The sequence below is a fragment of the Chionomys nivalis genome, chromosome 15 (assembly GCF_950005125.1).
Source record: "Chionomys nivalis chromosome 15, mChiNiv1.1, whole genome shotgun sequence".
Lineage (NCBI taxonomy): Eukaryota > Metazoa > Chordata > Mammalia > Rodentia > Cricetidae > Chionomys > Chionomys nivalis.
Window position 1 is genome coordinate 41927693 of NC_080100.1, and position 13961 is coordinate 41941653.

The 13961-nt window shown below is 40.8% G+C and overlaps 1 protein-coding gene across 7 annotated transcripts in view; it reads left to right on the top strand.

Annotated features, from left to right (window-relative positions):
- Positions 1-967: 967 nt before the first annotated feature.
- Erbin (erbb2 interacting protein) overlaps positions 968-13961 on the top strand; it is a 111542-nt gene continuing 98548 nt past the window's right edge. For 2 of the 7 annotated variants that reach the window (XM_057789397.1, XM_057789403.1), the window contains exon 1: positions 1503-1768. The gene's annotated coding sequence lies outside the window, so the exon portion shown is untranslated. Of the gene's footprint in view, positions 1194-1501; positions 1769-13961 lie in introns of those variants that run through there. The other 5 variants (XM_057789402.1, XM_057789400.1, XM_057789396.1 and 2 more) reach the window with 5 other exon arrangements.

The following is a 13961-nucleotide window of genomic DNA, read 5'->3' on the forward strand; positions in this document are numbered from 1 at the left end:
CAAATCGGGGCTGCACCCGAACAACCTCTTTGCACCAATTAGGGCCGTACAAAGAAACTCGATCGGCCGGGGTGGCGGAGGCCTCGCGGGGTCGCGAGGAGCCGGGGGCGGGGGCCGGGCCCCGCCGGCCGGGTGGGGGGTGGGCCTCCCGCCGCGCGCCCCCCGCCGCCGACGTCGGCCGCGTCGACCCCGCGCCCGCTGACTGGCTCGCGCCGGCCTTCGCCCGGCTGTGGGCGGTTGGGGCGCCCCCGCGGGAGGCCGCCCCGCCCCCGCCGCCGCCGCCGCCTCGCAGCCTCGGCCCCCCTAGCCGCCGGGGCGGTGGCGCTGTTGCCGCCGCGGCCTGTGAGGCAGAAACTCCCTCCACCCCGGGCCGGCCCGGGTCCGCCTCCTCTTTTCTCTGCTCGGCCTCGCCTCCCCTCTCCCGTCCGTCTCCCGCTCGACTGAAAGGTGGCGCGGCGGCGCGCGACGCAGCCTCGGTCCTCGGCGCGGGCCCGCGAGCTCCTGAGGAGGAGACCCGGAGGAGACGGCGCCACTGCGGCCGCGAGGAGGACGGCGGCGGGAAGGCGAGGGGGCAGAGGCCGTGCCGGACGGACGGACGGCCCGACGGACGGACGGCCGCCTCGGAGCCTGCCTGCGCGGCCAGTCGGCTCCGGCTCCGGGCGGCGGCGACCGGGCGGCCGGGCGCAGGGCGCGGCCGGCGCACTCGAGACAATACCCGCGCGGCGCGGCTGTGGGGGCGGCGGCCTAGCGCGGCCCAGGCCCGGCCGAGCTCCGCGTCCTCGCCCCCGTGAGCCGCGCGTAGTCCCGCGGCTTCGGGGCGGGCGCCATCCCCTCCCTCCCCCTCGGAGGCGCGCCGCCCCGGGGTTCCGGGTTCCCGGGGCACCGAGCTGGATCCTGCTTTTCACCCAGGCAGGAAGTGAGTTTCGCACGGCAATTCCGGGTGGTGTCACGAGTGAAAAGTTTTTCCCTTCGGCGGGGGACCCAGTCGGGGCCGGGAAACTCCTGACACAAGTGGCGAGCAGGAAGCCAGCGCGCACCCCAGCCCCCACCGGAGCAGCCGCACTGCTGCGGGAGGCAGCTCTACATCCGCCTCGCCCTCACGGGAGCCTCGGCGGGGCCCCGAGCCGCGGAGGAAGGGCAGGAAATCATGTCAAGCCGAGCCTCGAGACGGCTGCCCTGAGACACCCCGAGAGGTAAAAAAAAAATAAATAAATAATTCTTTTTTCTTATGAAGAGCGTCGAGCAGCCGCCAAGTTCGTGGGCCGGAAACGATACTTTTAGTCGGCTTCGCTTTGCCCGAGTTGCCTCTCTTCTTGCTCTCGTGTCGGAGTGGTTTGGTATTTTAGCCGCTGAGTAGTAGGAACTGATGTATGTTTGGGTTTCTGTTTTGCCCGGTCTACCGTCTGGATTCCTTTCTTTCTGAGATGGGCTTGTAAGAATGCTGTGGCACGGAAAGTTTGCAGCCATCGGAAGAAAGAGTGCCTTTGTTCGGCCGAAGGTGCACAAGTTTTTAGTGTTCCGGAACGTATAGTAAATCGCTGAGCCCGGCAACTTTGGTTTCGGAAGAAAGTTAAGTCGCTGCCGGGAGAGACGTATTCGCTCTTACCGAGATGGCTGCCACATTTGTTTATGTTGGTGCCGATTGTTTTGGCCCTGGCGTTAATCCTACGCAGAGCTCGTTTTGTTAGGGCTCTTGGGGTTCTTTGGACTTTAGAACCCATCTGTCTGCCGTTCTCGGTTGGCTTCTCCGGACAGCTGAGGCTAAGTCGTAAGTAATGTGCTCTTTTCAGTCAGTAGCGTACAGTGCTTGTTTGGCTACTTGATTGGAGACAAGGAGCTGCTAGATTTTTCTTGAAACTGGTGTTCTAGGAAGCAGAACGAGGTCGTGAAGATTACGGGTAAAGAAAGGAGGATATGGCTACAAAAACAAAGCAAACCCCCAAACACCTGCAAGTGGTTGATTGGTCAGGACTTGGGTGCAGTTCCGAGTAGGGACGTAGGAAGGGAAGAGAAAAAAAAAAAAACGCTTCAGATCCTCGGGGGAGGCACATAGTGAGAAAGAGCGGCGCTGTCTGCTGTTGTGTGACTCTCAAGATTTTCGCGCTGGCCCATCTGTTCTTGTTTGCTTCTGCCTACTAATTGAATAGGTACGGACTGTGCGAGCAGGAACTCGTGAAGCATGGCCGACATTCCACCAGTCAGACTTAGGAACGCCTCTGAACCAATGGGGGTCGGCTTCGTGGGGGAAACTAGTTTTGGCTGCAGTAAATCTGCTGTCTTTTCCCCTAGTCTGTTTCAACTGCGTGCCTTTTTAAGTTTAGTCCCCCCCGCCCCGTGCTTTTTTAGTAAAGGGAGGTGACAGAAAATACTGTGTTTTAAAAGTAAATATTAATTATAGGTAGATGTAGCTTAAGCTTAAATTGATGTTTAATCAGATGCTACCGAAATAATTACCAGAAATCCGAGGAAAAAGAGTTGACTTTTTTTAGTTGGGAGAGGAAAGGTAGGTTTTAAAGATCAGGATCAAATTAGTTCACAGCTTGTTCTTGGCTGTATCGCTTTTATGAAGTACATTTCAAAAAGAGAATCATTCCAGTATTTATGTTGTTTTGTTATTAGGGCCTGGTCTCTGGAGTTTTTGTTTCCATTTTTATTTTATTGGTAAAATTTGTGAGCCATCAAGTTATTCCTATTAAAAGTCCGACTGCTTTATGAAGGAATTTAAAGTGCATAACTGGCGGACTTTATGATTTGGGGACGTATAATTAGGCGGCAAAAGAGGTTATTCTTTAGCATATGAAAGAGGGGAACAAAATAAATGACATTGAACTTCGGTTTCCTTTTATGGCTTCTGCTTGGCTTCAGAGCAGCAGCGCCTTAATAGAGCAAGTCTAAAGAGAAACCCTTTGCAGAGATGACAGGCACTGCGTTACTTCTGGATGCAGATGACAACACTGGACTATGCTGCTTAGCGCCCCCACCCACTCAAGAAGGACTTTTTCTTTTTTAGAGAGAGTAATATGTTTACGTTTTGACATTTTAAAAATGAGGTGTTCCACCTTTGTTCACCTTTGGTTCCCTCTTTTTCCTCAACAAGACATTTATTTTGCATTTTACTGAAAGGTAAATTTAGCACCAAATTTGCTAATGAATTTTAGGTTTTATACTCTTCTCAAACCAAATATTTTTGAAGTCTTGTTTAAAATGCAACAAAGATTTGAAGAGAGATTTCTTTTTTAAAAGACAGTGATTTGAAGTCTTTCTCAGTGGACTCAAATTTTATGTGTTTTCAGTATTGTTTGAGGGAGGTTCCCCTGCTGGATTAAATTGTGAAACAAAGTACTTCCCAGTGTGTTTGCCTGTCTTAGAGAGGCTTGTTAATGAAAGTAATCTTGGTTAATCCCAGCACTTGGGAGGCAGAGGCAGGCGGATCTCTGTGAGTTCGAGACCAGCCTGGTCTCCAAGAGCTAGTTCCAGGACAGGCTCCAAAACCACAGAGAAACCCTGTCTCGAAAAACCAAAAAAAAAAAAAAAAAAAAAAAAAAAAAGTAATCTTGGGCTTTCAAAGCTCCTCCTGATTGGTTACGTTTCCTTGGCATTTAAGAACGAGCTGTTTTGAACGTCATGTATATGCTTAGTGAGGTTCAGGAATGGAAATTTTTTATTGTGTACTGTTTCTTAGCCAAGTGACTACTCTATGTTTTTTATTTTTGACTTTTTTTAATTTTAAAAAATTCATGATGAACACTATCTGCCAAGGAGCATACTTTAAATTTTCAGAAAATTATGTATTTATTTCGGCATTATTTGAAATAATTGCTTATTGATAATATGCTTTTAGAATTTAAGCTTCTTTTTGTTGTAGAAATAGATACAATATTTACAAAGCATTTAGGTTTATACAGAATTTGAATGATGTTGGAGATCAAATACATTTCTTTATAATTGCTGTTTCTTCAGTCTCCTTTAAATATACCTACTTTGTTTCCTGCATTTTAATCTTGACTCTATCTTATTCATCCATTTGTGATGGCTTGATTGTTGTTGAAACAACAGCCACACAGGATGGCTTTCCTTTTCTTTCTTGACAGCAGTGTTACACTTCCGTAACTGTTCATAGTAGATTAGTTCCGAATGCACACTGTTTTTGTTGTAGAACATGTATATATGAGTTGTATTCTATAATATCTACTTCTGAATTAGCTAGGGAAATTGTTTCCCCCTTCACTTTATAGTTTCTCTTCCCTTGGTACCTTTTGTTATTTACTCTGAATAAGTAACTCCCATTTCTCAGTTTACATTATAACTTCTCTCTCAGTGTTTGGTTTCCTAATTTTAAAACTTGCTGTTATTCAACTTTCTCTTCTAATTTCTTTAGTTTTTAAATTTCTCTTTAATTAATGTTACTTGTTTATTCTATTTTTTTCATGTTTACTAATTTTTTAGTTTTTTTTTTGCCTTTCCTCTTTCCCAAAAGTCCTTTGTCCATGCATATTGCTCCTCAAAGTGTTTGAAACATGAAACAGAAAAATTGATCAATTTGTTTAATTTGTTTAATTTGATGTTTGCATCCCAACTCACGGAAGTGTTTCAGTGCTTGTTAGCACACTGCTTTGTTTTTATGCAGTTCTGAAAGTTCTCTTTTTCTACCCAAGTGCCTCTGCAGGTAGTCTTTTCAGGTTGTATATATTCTTGTGTCTTGATCCGTAATTGCATTGGTATTCTGTCACACATTATTTTTGTCACTTCCAATTTTGTTACATTGAATGAAGGCCTTGGTACCTTATTGATGATAGTATGTAAGAGAATAGGAAATAACATTAGAAAATAAACGTAAAATAAAGCCCCACTGATATGTATGTATGAATTTAAGTATATATAGTATGTTTTAAGAAACCCTAGAAAACAACAAAATGGCATGTGTATAATAAAAATAGGTATAATAAAGCCTATGAAGTTTATTTATAGGGACACTCTTATTTAGATTTTTGTGCATAGTAAGCTATTTCTTTTTGTTGTGCTAGAAGAATTGAGAAAGGCACATTGACAGCACCATGAAATTATGACTAATGAGTATTATAGTGAGAGAATGGGAAAATGGAAAGAAGATTAAATAACTTGGAAAGTGAAGATGTTCCTGAACTTGTGATGAGTTTGCATGCTGATAGCTGAGACTAATCAAGAATGCATTCAGTACACCACACCTACCGAGTATGGTGGCTCAGCCTAGACTACCTTACCCATGCTCAGAACACTTACTAAGTCCTTCAGTTGGGCACAATCATCTAACACAAAGCTTAGCTTAAAACAGTGTTTAGTATCTCATGTAATTTATTGAGTACCTGTATCAAAAAACTCTGGCAACCCAGGTCACTGTAGGGCACATTTATTTATTTATTTATTTATTCATTCATTCATTCATTCATTCATTCATTCATTCATTTATTTATTTATTTATTTATTTATTTATTTATTTATTTATTTATTTTTGTGGCTCCTAAGAAATATCATCCCTGGTTGAATAAGTGATCATTTTAAGTAGTTTCTGTTGAGTGTATATCACTTTTATGTGTTGTAAAGCGAAACAGCCATACATTGAATCTTGTTATTTCAGAGACCAATTTGTAGTCTGAACCACTTATTTTGGGACAGAATGCCTTCTTTACATTTCATTTGCAGGTTGGAGGAGTCATTTGTTGTAATGTGGTTTGATTATGAGAAATCGTAATAGTCCTAAGGTTATATGGTGTTTTGAATTTAGAATCACCAATAATTCTATACATACATTGAGAACCCCCTAAGAGTTTGGGTTTGTGCCAGCTATTGGTTACTGTTCTGTTAGAAATTAAAACAAAATTTAAAAATAACAGCAAGCCATTGCATACTAACATTGTTTGAGCAAAAAACGTAATGATTTTCCAGAACAAATACAGTTGTGACATGGTGTCCATGGTGAATTGTTCCATTTTCGCCACGACTATTTTGGTCCCTTCTTTATAACGGCTTAGTAGTTGTTGTGGCCTAAGCACATCTGCTGAGACACGTTAAAGCAGCTTCAGATGACTTGTATACTAAATCCAGGGGAAATACTAGGCGAACAGTGTGAAGTACTGCTTAGGTAATAATGACAAGAAAGGAAAGTCTGTATGTATTCAGTACGGATGCAATTTTCCCCAAGAATTTTCAACATGGTTGAACCTAGGGATTTGGAGGACTGGCGATAATAAAAAGAAGGATTTTTTGCATTTTTGTAAGTTACTTATGTTGGACTTAATGGAAAGGAGTTCAAATCTCATACATCACTTCTTCCATCTGTTGTAGTATGTTGTTTTGATTGAAATATATGAAGGAAATCCACGTCTTATATACATTTCTAGAAAAGGGAGGGCTGTTTTCAAACATTCTTTAGATACTTATGGGGACTTTTTGAGATATTGGAGAATCTTGAGACTACTCTTTCAGCTCACTCATTGGTTTTCAGTTCTTAATAATTTGTTTTTGCAATACAGTTTCTAAGAACTCCTCCCACCGCCAGAAGTTAGTTTTTATTTTTCAGTTGTATTTTGGTCTACATGTAATTTAGAATCTCTGAGATATTGCTTAATTGTTTCTGTATCTTATTTGAAGTTTGATCTTATTGTACCTGGTAGATCTGTTAATGCTCTTGGGTTTTCTTCAAATACTGTATTTTACTTTTTGTTAGTGGGTAAAGTTTTTATTAATGGCCTACTATGTACCTTCTTGGTCATTTAAGCATATTTTTCCCAACCCAAGTGAATACTTGTTCTTGCTTTGGTAATTGCTTAGAAGAGGTGTGTTGTACTAATGTGTTTAGCTTTAGGATGTGTGTGGATCTCTTGGCTTCTTGGTACAGGTGTTTCCTGCCCTTCAGGAGACGCCTTCCTATTTTCAGAATCCTGCTGGCTTGTCAGTTTTCCACAGTACAGATAGCTATGTTGGAGCTTCAGCACGTTCTACTATAGTTTGTTTACAAGTTGACCAACTGCTCAGTCACAGTTCTTCCAGTCCTCCTTGCTAAGAAAATTTAGTAATTGTGGAGATACATTTTATGCTTTTTAATATCTACCCCTCATATGTATAGTAATAGCAGTACTTGTTTATCCTTTGGCTATAAAAGGTTCAAATGCTTGTAGCCACTGATGGTACCAAGCCCTATAATTGTATGCCCTTTTTGTCTTTACTAAGCGCTTGCTACATACTGTGGTTGTAACTTTTTTTTTTTAGTTTTAATTTTTTAAGTGGTAAAAACTGATTTTGAGGGACCCAACCTGCTAGACAGGTAGTCTACCATGTAGCTGTAGCCCCAGCTACAGTAGCTATAACCTTTGCTGTTTAAGGTGGGATAGCAAACTACTGTAAATTTCTGTACAGTTTCACAGATAGAAAGAAGATTCCTATTGTTGATTTGGAAACAGGTTCTCGTGTAGCTTAGGCCACGAACTCACTGTGTGACTGAGGTTGGCCTTGAACTCTGATCTTCCTGCTAATAAAAGTGCTTGGGGTTATAGGTGTGTACCACTACACCTGGCCAGAAGATGGACTGATTCTTAATGTGGATTTTTAGCAATTTTAGTATGTTTTTTTCCTTTTATTATTGAGAATTTGTACTTTTTACTGAAAAGGAACTGGCTTTTCTTCTGCTTATTAGCCTATTTAATAGCCTATTTACTTTTTGGTCCATTGAGTAAAAATAAGCTTTAGATGAACACAAGCCCTGTATCTGATACCCTAACTGGCTATTAAGTGGTTGACAGGTAGGGAGTGTATACAGTATGGATGTACTGGAAAGGGATAGTATAAGCTTTTACTTAGAATTGTTTATTTCTGGAATTTTCTGTCAAATAGTTTTAGTCTATGGATGATTTCAGGTAACTGAAACTGTAGGCCATAGAACTGGGTAACCTGCATTTGATGTCACCTTTCCTCGCCAGTCCTTGGTAGTTGCAGATTGCCTTTTAGGTATATTCTTTCCAGGTTTTTAAAATGGCCACAGACTTCTTGAAAGCTTTCTTATTTGAGCTTTTTTTTGGGTGTGTGTGTGTGAAGGAAAGAGACATAGGGTCTTATGTAGTCCAAACTGACCTCAAAATCACTCTGTAGCCAAAGATGACCCTAAACTCCTGATTTATCTCCTGAGTGTTGTGATTACAGGCAATGACAGGACATAAAAGTTGAATCTATTTGTTCTTTAACCTATTTGTCAATAAATTGCCCATCTGATGCCCTGTTGCTCTGAAATATTTCCATGTTTATTTCTTATAAAGAAGGATGTCACATGATCACATGACTGTCATAGTTATAATGTAACACGAACAGGACCTTCTAAACCCTATTAGTTGTCTTTATATGTTACAATTGCTTGTCACTCTGCTCCTGAATGTGGAACAATTTCTTTCAAGGCACTGATACAGTTGAAAACTACGGGCCTCATTATTTTGTAGAATATTACTTCATTTTCAATTGTCTTAATAGTTTTCATATTTAGTTTTACATTGGATTTCATAATTACATTGTTATGATTAGCTTTTCAGCATTCTTATCAGAGATTTACAGTTTTTTGTGTTCTCATGGCATCAGAATATTCTGTCATTTTCAGTTGCCTGATATTTTTCATATTTAGTTATTACATTGGGTTTCATATCATTCTCCACCTGCCGATTCTTTTGAGGCAGTTTTCTCCCTGAATCTGAAGCTCATGGTTCTTTTCTTTCTCCCGGCTGGAAGCTGGCAAGCCTCCCATCTCCGCCCCCTAGGATGGGCTCACAGGCTTGTGCAGAATATCTGACTTAATCTGTGGGTACTGGGATCTGAACTCCAGTCCTCAGGATTTGTGTTGCAAGTGCTTTTCATTATTGAGACATTTCTGCAGACTCACCAGTGTCTGAGTACTTGTATTTATTGCTCTTAGAATGCTGCTGCCCCAGGCCGTCCAGTTTACAGAGCAAGGGAATCTTTTTATGGACTCATATTTGTATTGGTATCTATGTGAGACTACGAGTTTACAATAACGCTAGCTCTAATCTACACAAACAGACTAGTTATTTTTTACATTTTCTTTTGCTTTACTGGGGATTGGACTTGAACCTCTACTTGTATCTCTAGTTCTCTTTTTTGCTTTGTGTTTCAAAAATGTCTTATTAAATTGCTCAGGCTAGTTTTGAACTCTGAAGCAGTATTTCTGCAGGTTCCCCCAAGTCCTCCCTCCTCAGCAGTGAGTTACAGAACTTTTATCACTAAACCTTGCTCATTCTTTGTCTGTCTATCTTTTTTCAGTATTTATAACATCTCTGACAGTGAAAAGTAGTTTTTCTTCTTTGTGTGTGTGCGGGTGGCGGGGGTGAAAGGGGAGGAGAATGAATTAAGGCAGACTGTTTTAAAATGGCACTCTGAACTGGAAGTTCTTATAGGCCTTGGACATGCTGGGTTAAGTGATCTAAGCTGTATCCAACCTGAATTTGGTACTTTTACTGTTACTCTTAAACTAGTTCCCTATAGAGGTGATTGTTACATTCACTGTAAATGCAGTGATTTTTGATACATCTATGCCTTTTTGGGGAGGGTTGTTAATGGGTGCAGGCATTTGAGTTTGTTGGGGGAAGCCAGATCAGGAAGTCCAGTGTCTATTGTTCTCCACCTTATTGGCTTGGGATGGGGGTCTCTTTATGAGCTGGAAATCCACCTTCTTTGACTAGGCTGGCTAGCAAGGGAGCTGGTAGCATCTGGCTGGCTCCACCCTCAGTGCTGGGGATATGAACACACATGCTTGCAGAGCAAGTACTCTCTCTCACTCATGGAACTTTTCCCTATATCCTCTTGTACCATGTTGAAATTCTATTGTTTATATCACCCCAGAATTTGAAGCATACACCTACATGATCTTGATGGCCTTGGTTTTCAAACCACAGGTCAATTCTAAATTTCGGAGTGGAGATGTTTACATTGGGATCTATGTAAGAAACTTGTAATCTAAACATGAATCTCTTTTTTTGTCACTCTATCATCTGCCCTAGAATTAATAGGTTGGATTTTCCTATTCTTGGAGATTTTGGACATGATTTGAGGAGCATACTAAGATAGCTTTATGTGACCAGGTGGTGGTGGTACACGCCCTTAATCCCAGAACTTGGGAGGCAGACACAGGCAATCTCTTGTGAGTTTGAGGCCAGCCTGGTCTACAAAGGAAGTTCCAGGATAGCTAGGACTGTTACACAAGGGAACCCCTGTCTCGAAAGAAAAACAGAAAGCAAACAAACAAACAAAAAAGGTAGCCTTATGTGAGTAGATCTACTTTTAGGTTTGAAGGAAAGGCCCAACCAAGCATCCTGAAAATATCTCATGGACTTTAGATGCCCTGTGATCTCTGGGGACTTCATGAAATGTGGTTTACTGTCTTGGTGTACTGTGTATTAGGAGGGGGCTATACATAGTAGATACTGTTTCATATGTCGTAGGTAAGAGAAAGCCGTTTCTAAACCAGAGATCATACTAGTCATCTTCTTTTTTTTTTTTTAAGGCAAAGAGCAAACAAGCAAACTTTGTTTTGTTTTGTTTTTAACTTAGAAATTTTACTATTACTAGTGGGGGGGCAGGGGCATTCAGGTACCACAGTGAAGGGCAGAGGACAGTTTGTGAGAGTTGATGCTCTCTTACCATGTGGGCTCTGGCTTTCCAGCAAGTGCTACTTGCTGAGCCTATGAACCCATCCTTTGGCAATCATCTGTAGTCATTTTCTTTACCATGGTTCTTAGCTATGGAAATTGTTTCTAGTCTGATCAGTTTTGTTTTGTTTTTTTCTTTCAAGATAGGTTTTCTTGGTATAGTCCTGGCTGTCCTGTATTCAAGGCAAGCACCTTATCAACTGGGCTATATATCTGCAAACCCCCATAAGAAGATTTTATTGCTGCCTGGGGGCTTCCATTGAACTGTTTCACACTTGCTTTCTGTAGCATCTTCAGCTGTGAAAATAAGAAGCAAAAGGGAACTTAGTAAACTCTGAATATTTATAGAGAAACAAAGGTTCTCATGTTGATTCTTTTAATCAGAGTTGGTCCTTTCTGTGTCTTTGTGTTTGAAGAATTCTTCAGTCATCTGAGAAGGACTTCTTGAGCACTGCTTCTGTACTGATTCTTTTTCTCTCGAAAAACAATCGAAAAACCACACCGAATGTCTACAGACATTTTCCTTGAACTCCTATTTCTTTTGGTTAACAAAAAGGAAACTGTTAGCTCAGTTGAGGAATGAAGGTCTGGAGATAATTTATCAGTAACATTAAGTAAGATTGGAAATACAAATCCAGTTTTCCCAACTTCACTGCTTTCACCCTTATATTAGCATTTCTTGAAGTATGTTTGACAAATCTGATTTTTTTAGAATAGTACTATTTCCTAAAGATTAAATTAATATTAGAGAAGAAATGTTGGAGTTCACTTAAGTCAGGGAATTCTGGATTAATACACATTTTCCTTTTTGGCAAATGCCATTATTATAATTTTTAAATTTTAGAAATAGCTAGAACACAGTTCACTTTACAAGAAATGTGAGTATTAATATTTGAGCCAGTAAGTTCCACAGAAAAGTTTGTTTTAAAGCAGTATGCAGTTCTCCAACATGATTTCAGGTTTTTGTTTTTCCAAATACACATAAGCTCTCTGTGTAGTTTCTGGTTTACAAAAAAAATTGCTATCAACTGAAATACCATGTCATATTTCTATTTCTTGTATTTTTTTTTTTTTTTTTTTTTTTTTTTTTTGGTTTTTCGAGACAGGGTTTCTCTGTGGTTGTGGAGCCTGTCCTGGAACTAGCTCTTGTAGACCAGGCTGGTCTCGAACTCACAGAGATCCGCCTGCCTCTGCCTCCCGAGTACTGGGATTAAAGGCGTGCGCCACCACCGCCCGGTGTATTTCTTGTATTCTTGTGGCACATTCCTTGCACAGATATATAACTAATCTGATATATTGTTACTAACTTGAGTTTGTTGTTTATTTTAAACTTTGATCTGTATGTTATATTGTTGTTGAGGAATGTATATGACTTTGGTCTATCATTATTGCTAAGACTAGCAGTAATGGATTCGGTGATGTGACTGACATGAAAGAAATGGCAGCATTGGTGTTAGGGATGACAGTGAGGATCTAAGACAGTTATTTTATCTGAGATCCATTTGTCTTACTGACTCTTACATGTGAAGAAGGTATTACTAATGTGAAGTTACTTGTAGTTTTGAAGAAATAAAATCATAAACATTTGGTAATTTTTGTCTGGAAAGTTGAAATTAAACATCATTTTGTTTTATTTCTGAGAAATAGGAAAATGATTACAGATCAAGTGAAAGATCCATTTAAAAAAATAATCAGTTATTGAAACAGTCTCATTACGTAGCTGAAACTGGACTCATGATCCTGAGTGCTGAGATTTCAGGCTTATGGCCCTGTGTTTTACTATGAAAACCCAAATTTTTATCTACAACTGCTGTCAACTTCTAGACAATTTTGACTTAGTTCAACTCAAGTACCATAGTTGCCATTGACACATCTTCCCAATATTTACAGAGGCTCCCGCCCCTGGGATTTTTCTCTTTAGTTTTCTGATTGTGGTAAAATACACATAAAATTCCCTTTGATCTTCCTTTTGCCCCAAAGGTAGAAAGGAAACTTTATTCAAGCAATAGTCAGATTAGAAAGGAGTACTTTGTTAAGACTGACTGCTAGCCACGTGAGTGAAGGTACTAAAGGAGTCTCATATATCTTTGGACTTGCTGGGTATCTAAGGGCTGAGGGCTGACTTTGAATTCCTGGTCTTCCTGCCTCCACCTCTCTAGTGCTGAGATTACAGGCGGTCACCACCACTTCTGGCTTCATCATTTTAGAGCATACAGTTTTAGTCTTACGCATATATTGTCGCATACATGTCTCCGTCAGCTATCTCTGGTATTCTTTGTTTTATAAAATTGAAACATCTTATTAAAAGTAACTTTATGCTCACCGAGTCCCTGACAACTACCATTTTACTTTTTGTCTGTATTATTTTTGATTATATGATATGTATTTTAGTATAATGTCTTTAGGGTTTATCTACATTAAGCCTGATACTAGAATTTTCTTGACCATGACAAAGGCAATTTATAGAAGAGATTATTCAGCTTTATGGTTTGTGCTGGTTAGTTGTTGCTGTTGTTGTTGTCAGTTTGACACAAACAAGGGTCATTTGGGAAGATGAAAACTCATTGGAGAATATGCCTCTATCAAATTACCTTTAGGAAAGTCTGTGGGTACATTTTTTTTTTTTGATTAAAGATTGATGTTGGAGGGTCCAATCCACTGTGGGTAGTGCTACCCTTGGGCAGGTAGTTCTGGGTTATATAAAAAAGCAAACTGCTGGGTGGTTGTGGTACCTGCCTTTAATTCCAGCACTCCAAGGCAGAGGCAGGGTGACTTCTGAGAGTTTGAGGCTGGCCTGGTCTACAGAGTGAGTTCAGGACAGTCAAGACTGTTACACAGAGAAACCCTGTCTCAAAAAAAAAAAAAAAAAAAAACAAAACCCACCAGACAAACAAACAAACCGAGCAAGGCAGTAAGCAATGTTCCTCCATGGCCATGACAGTTAGGGAAATACAAACAAAATAAGTTAGATTTCATCTTACCTAGGTCAGAATAGCTATGATTAAAAAAAAAATGTGGGCGAGGGTTTGGGGGAAGGGGGAACCCTCATTTACTGTCAGTGGGATTGCATACTGGTGCTGCCAATCTGAAAATCAAGTGTGGAGAATTCTCAAGCTAAAAATAAATCTACCATATGGCCCAACTATATACCACTGATTGCCATATGCCCAAACGACTCCACAGATACTTGCTCAACCATATTCATTGTCACTGTATTCAAAATAGCTAGGAAATGGAAACTGCCTATGTCCATCAACTAATGAATAGATAATAAAACTGGTA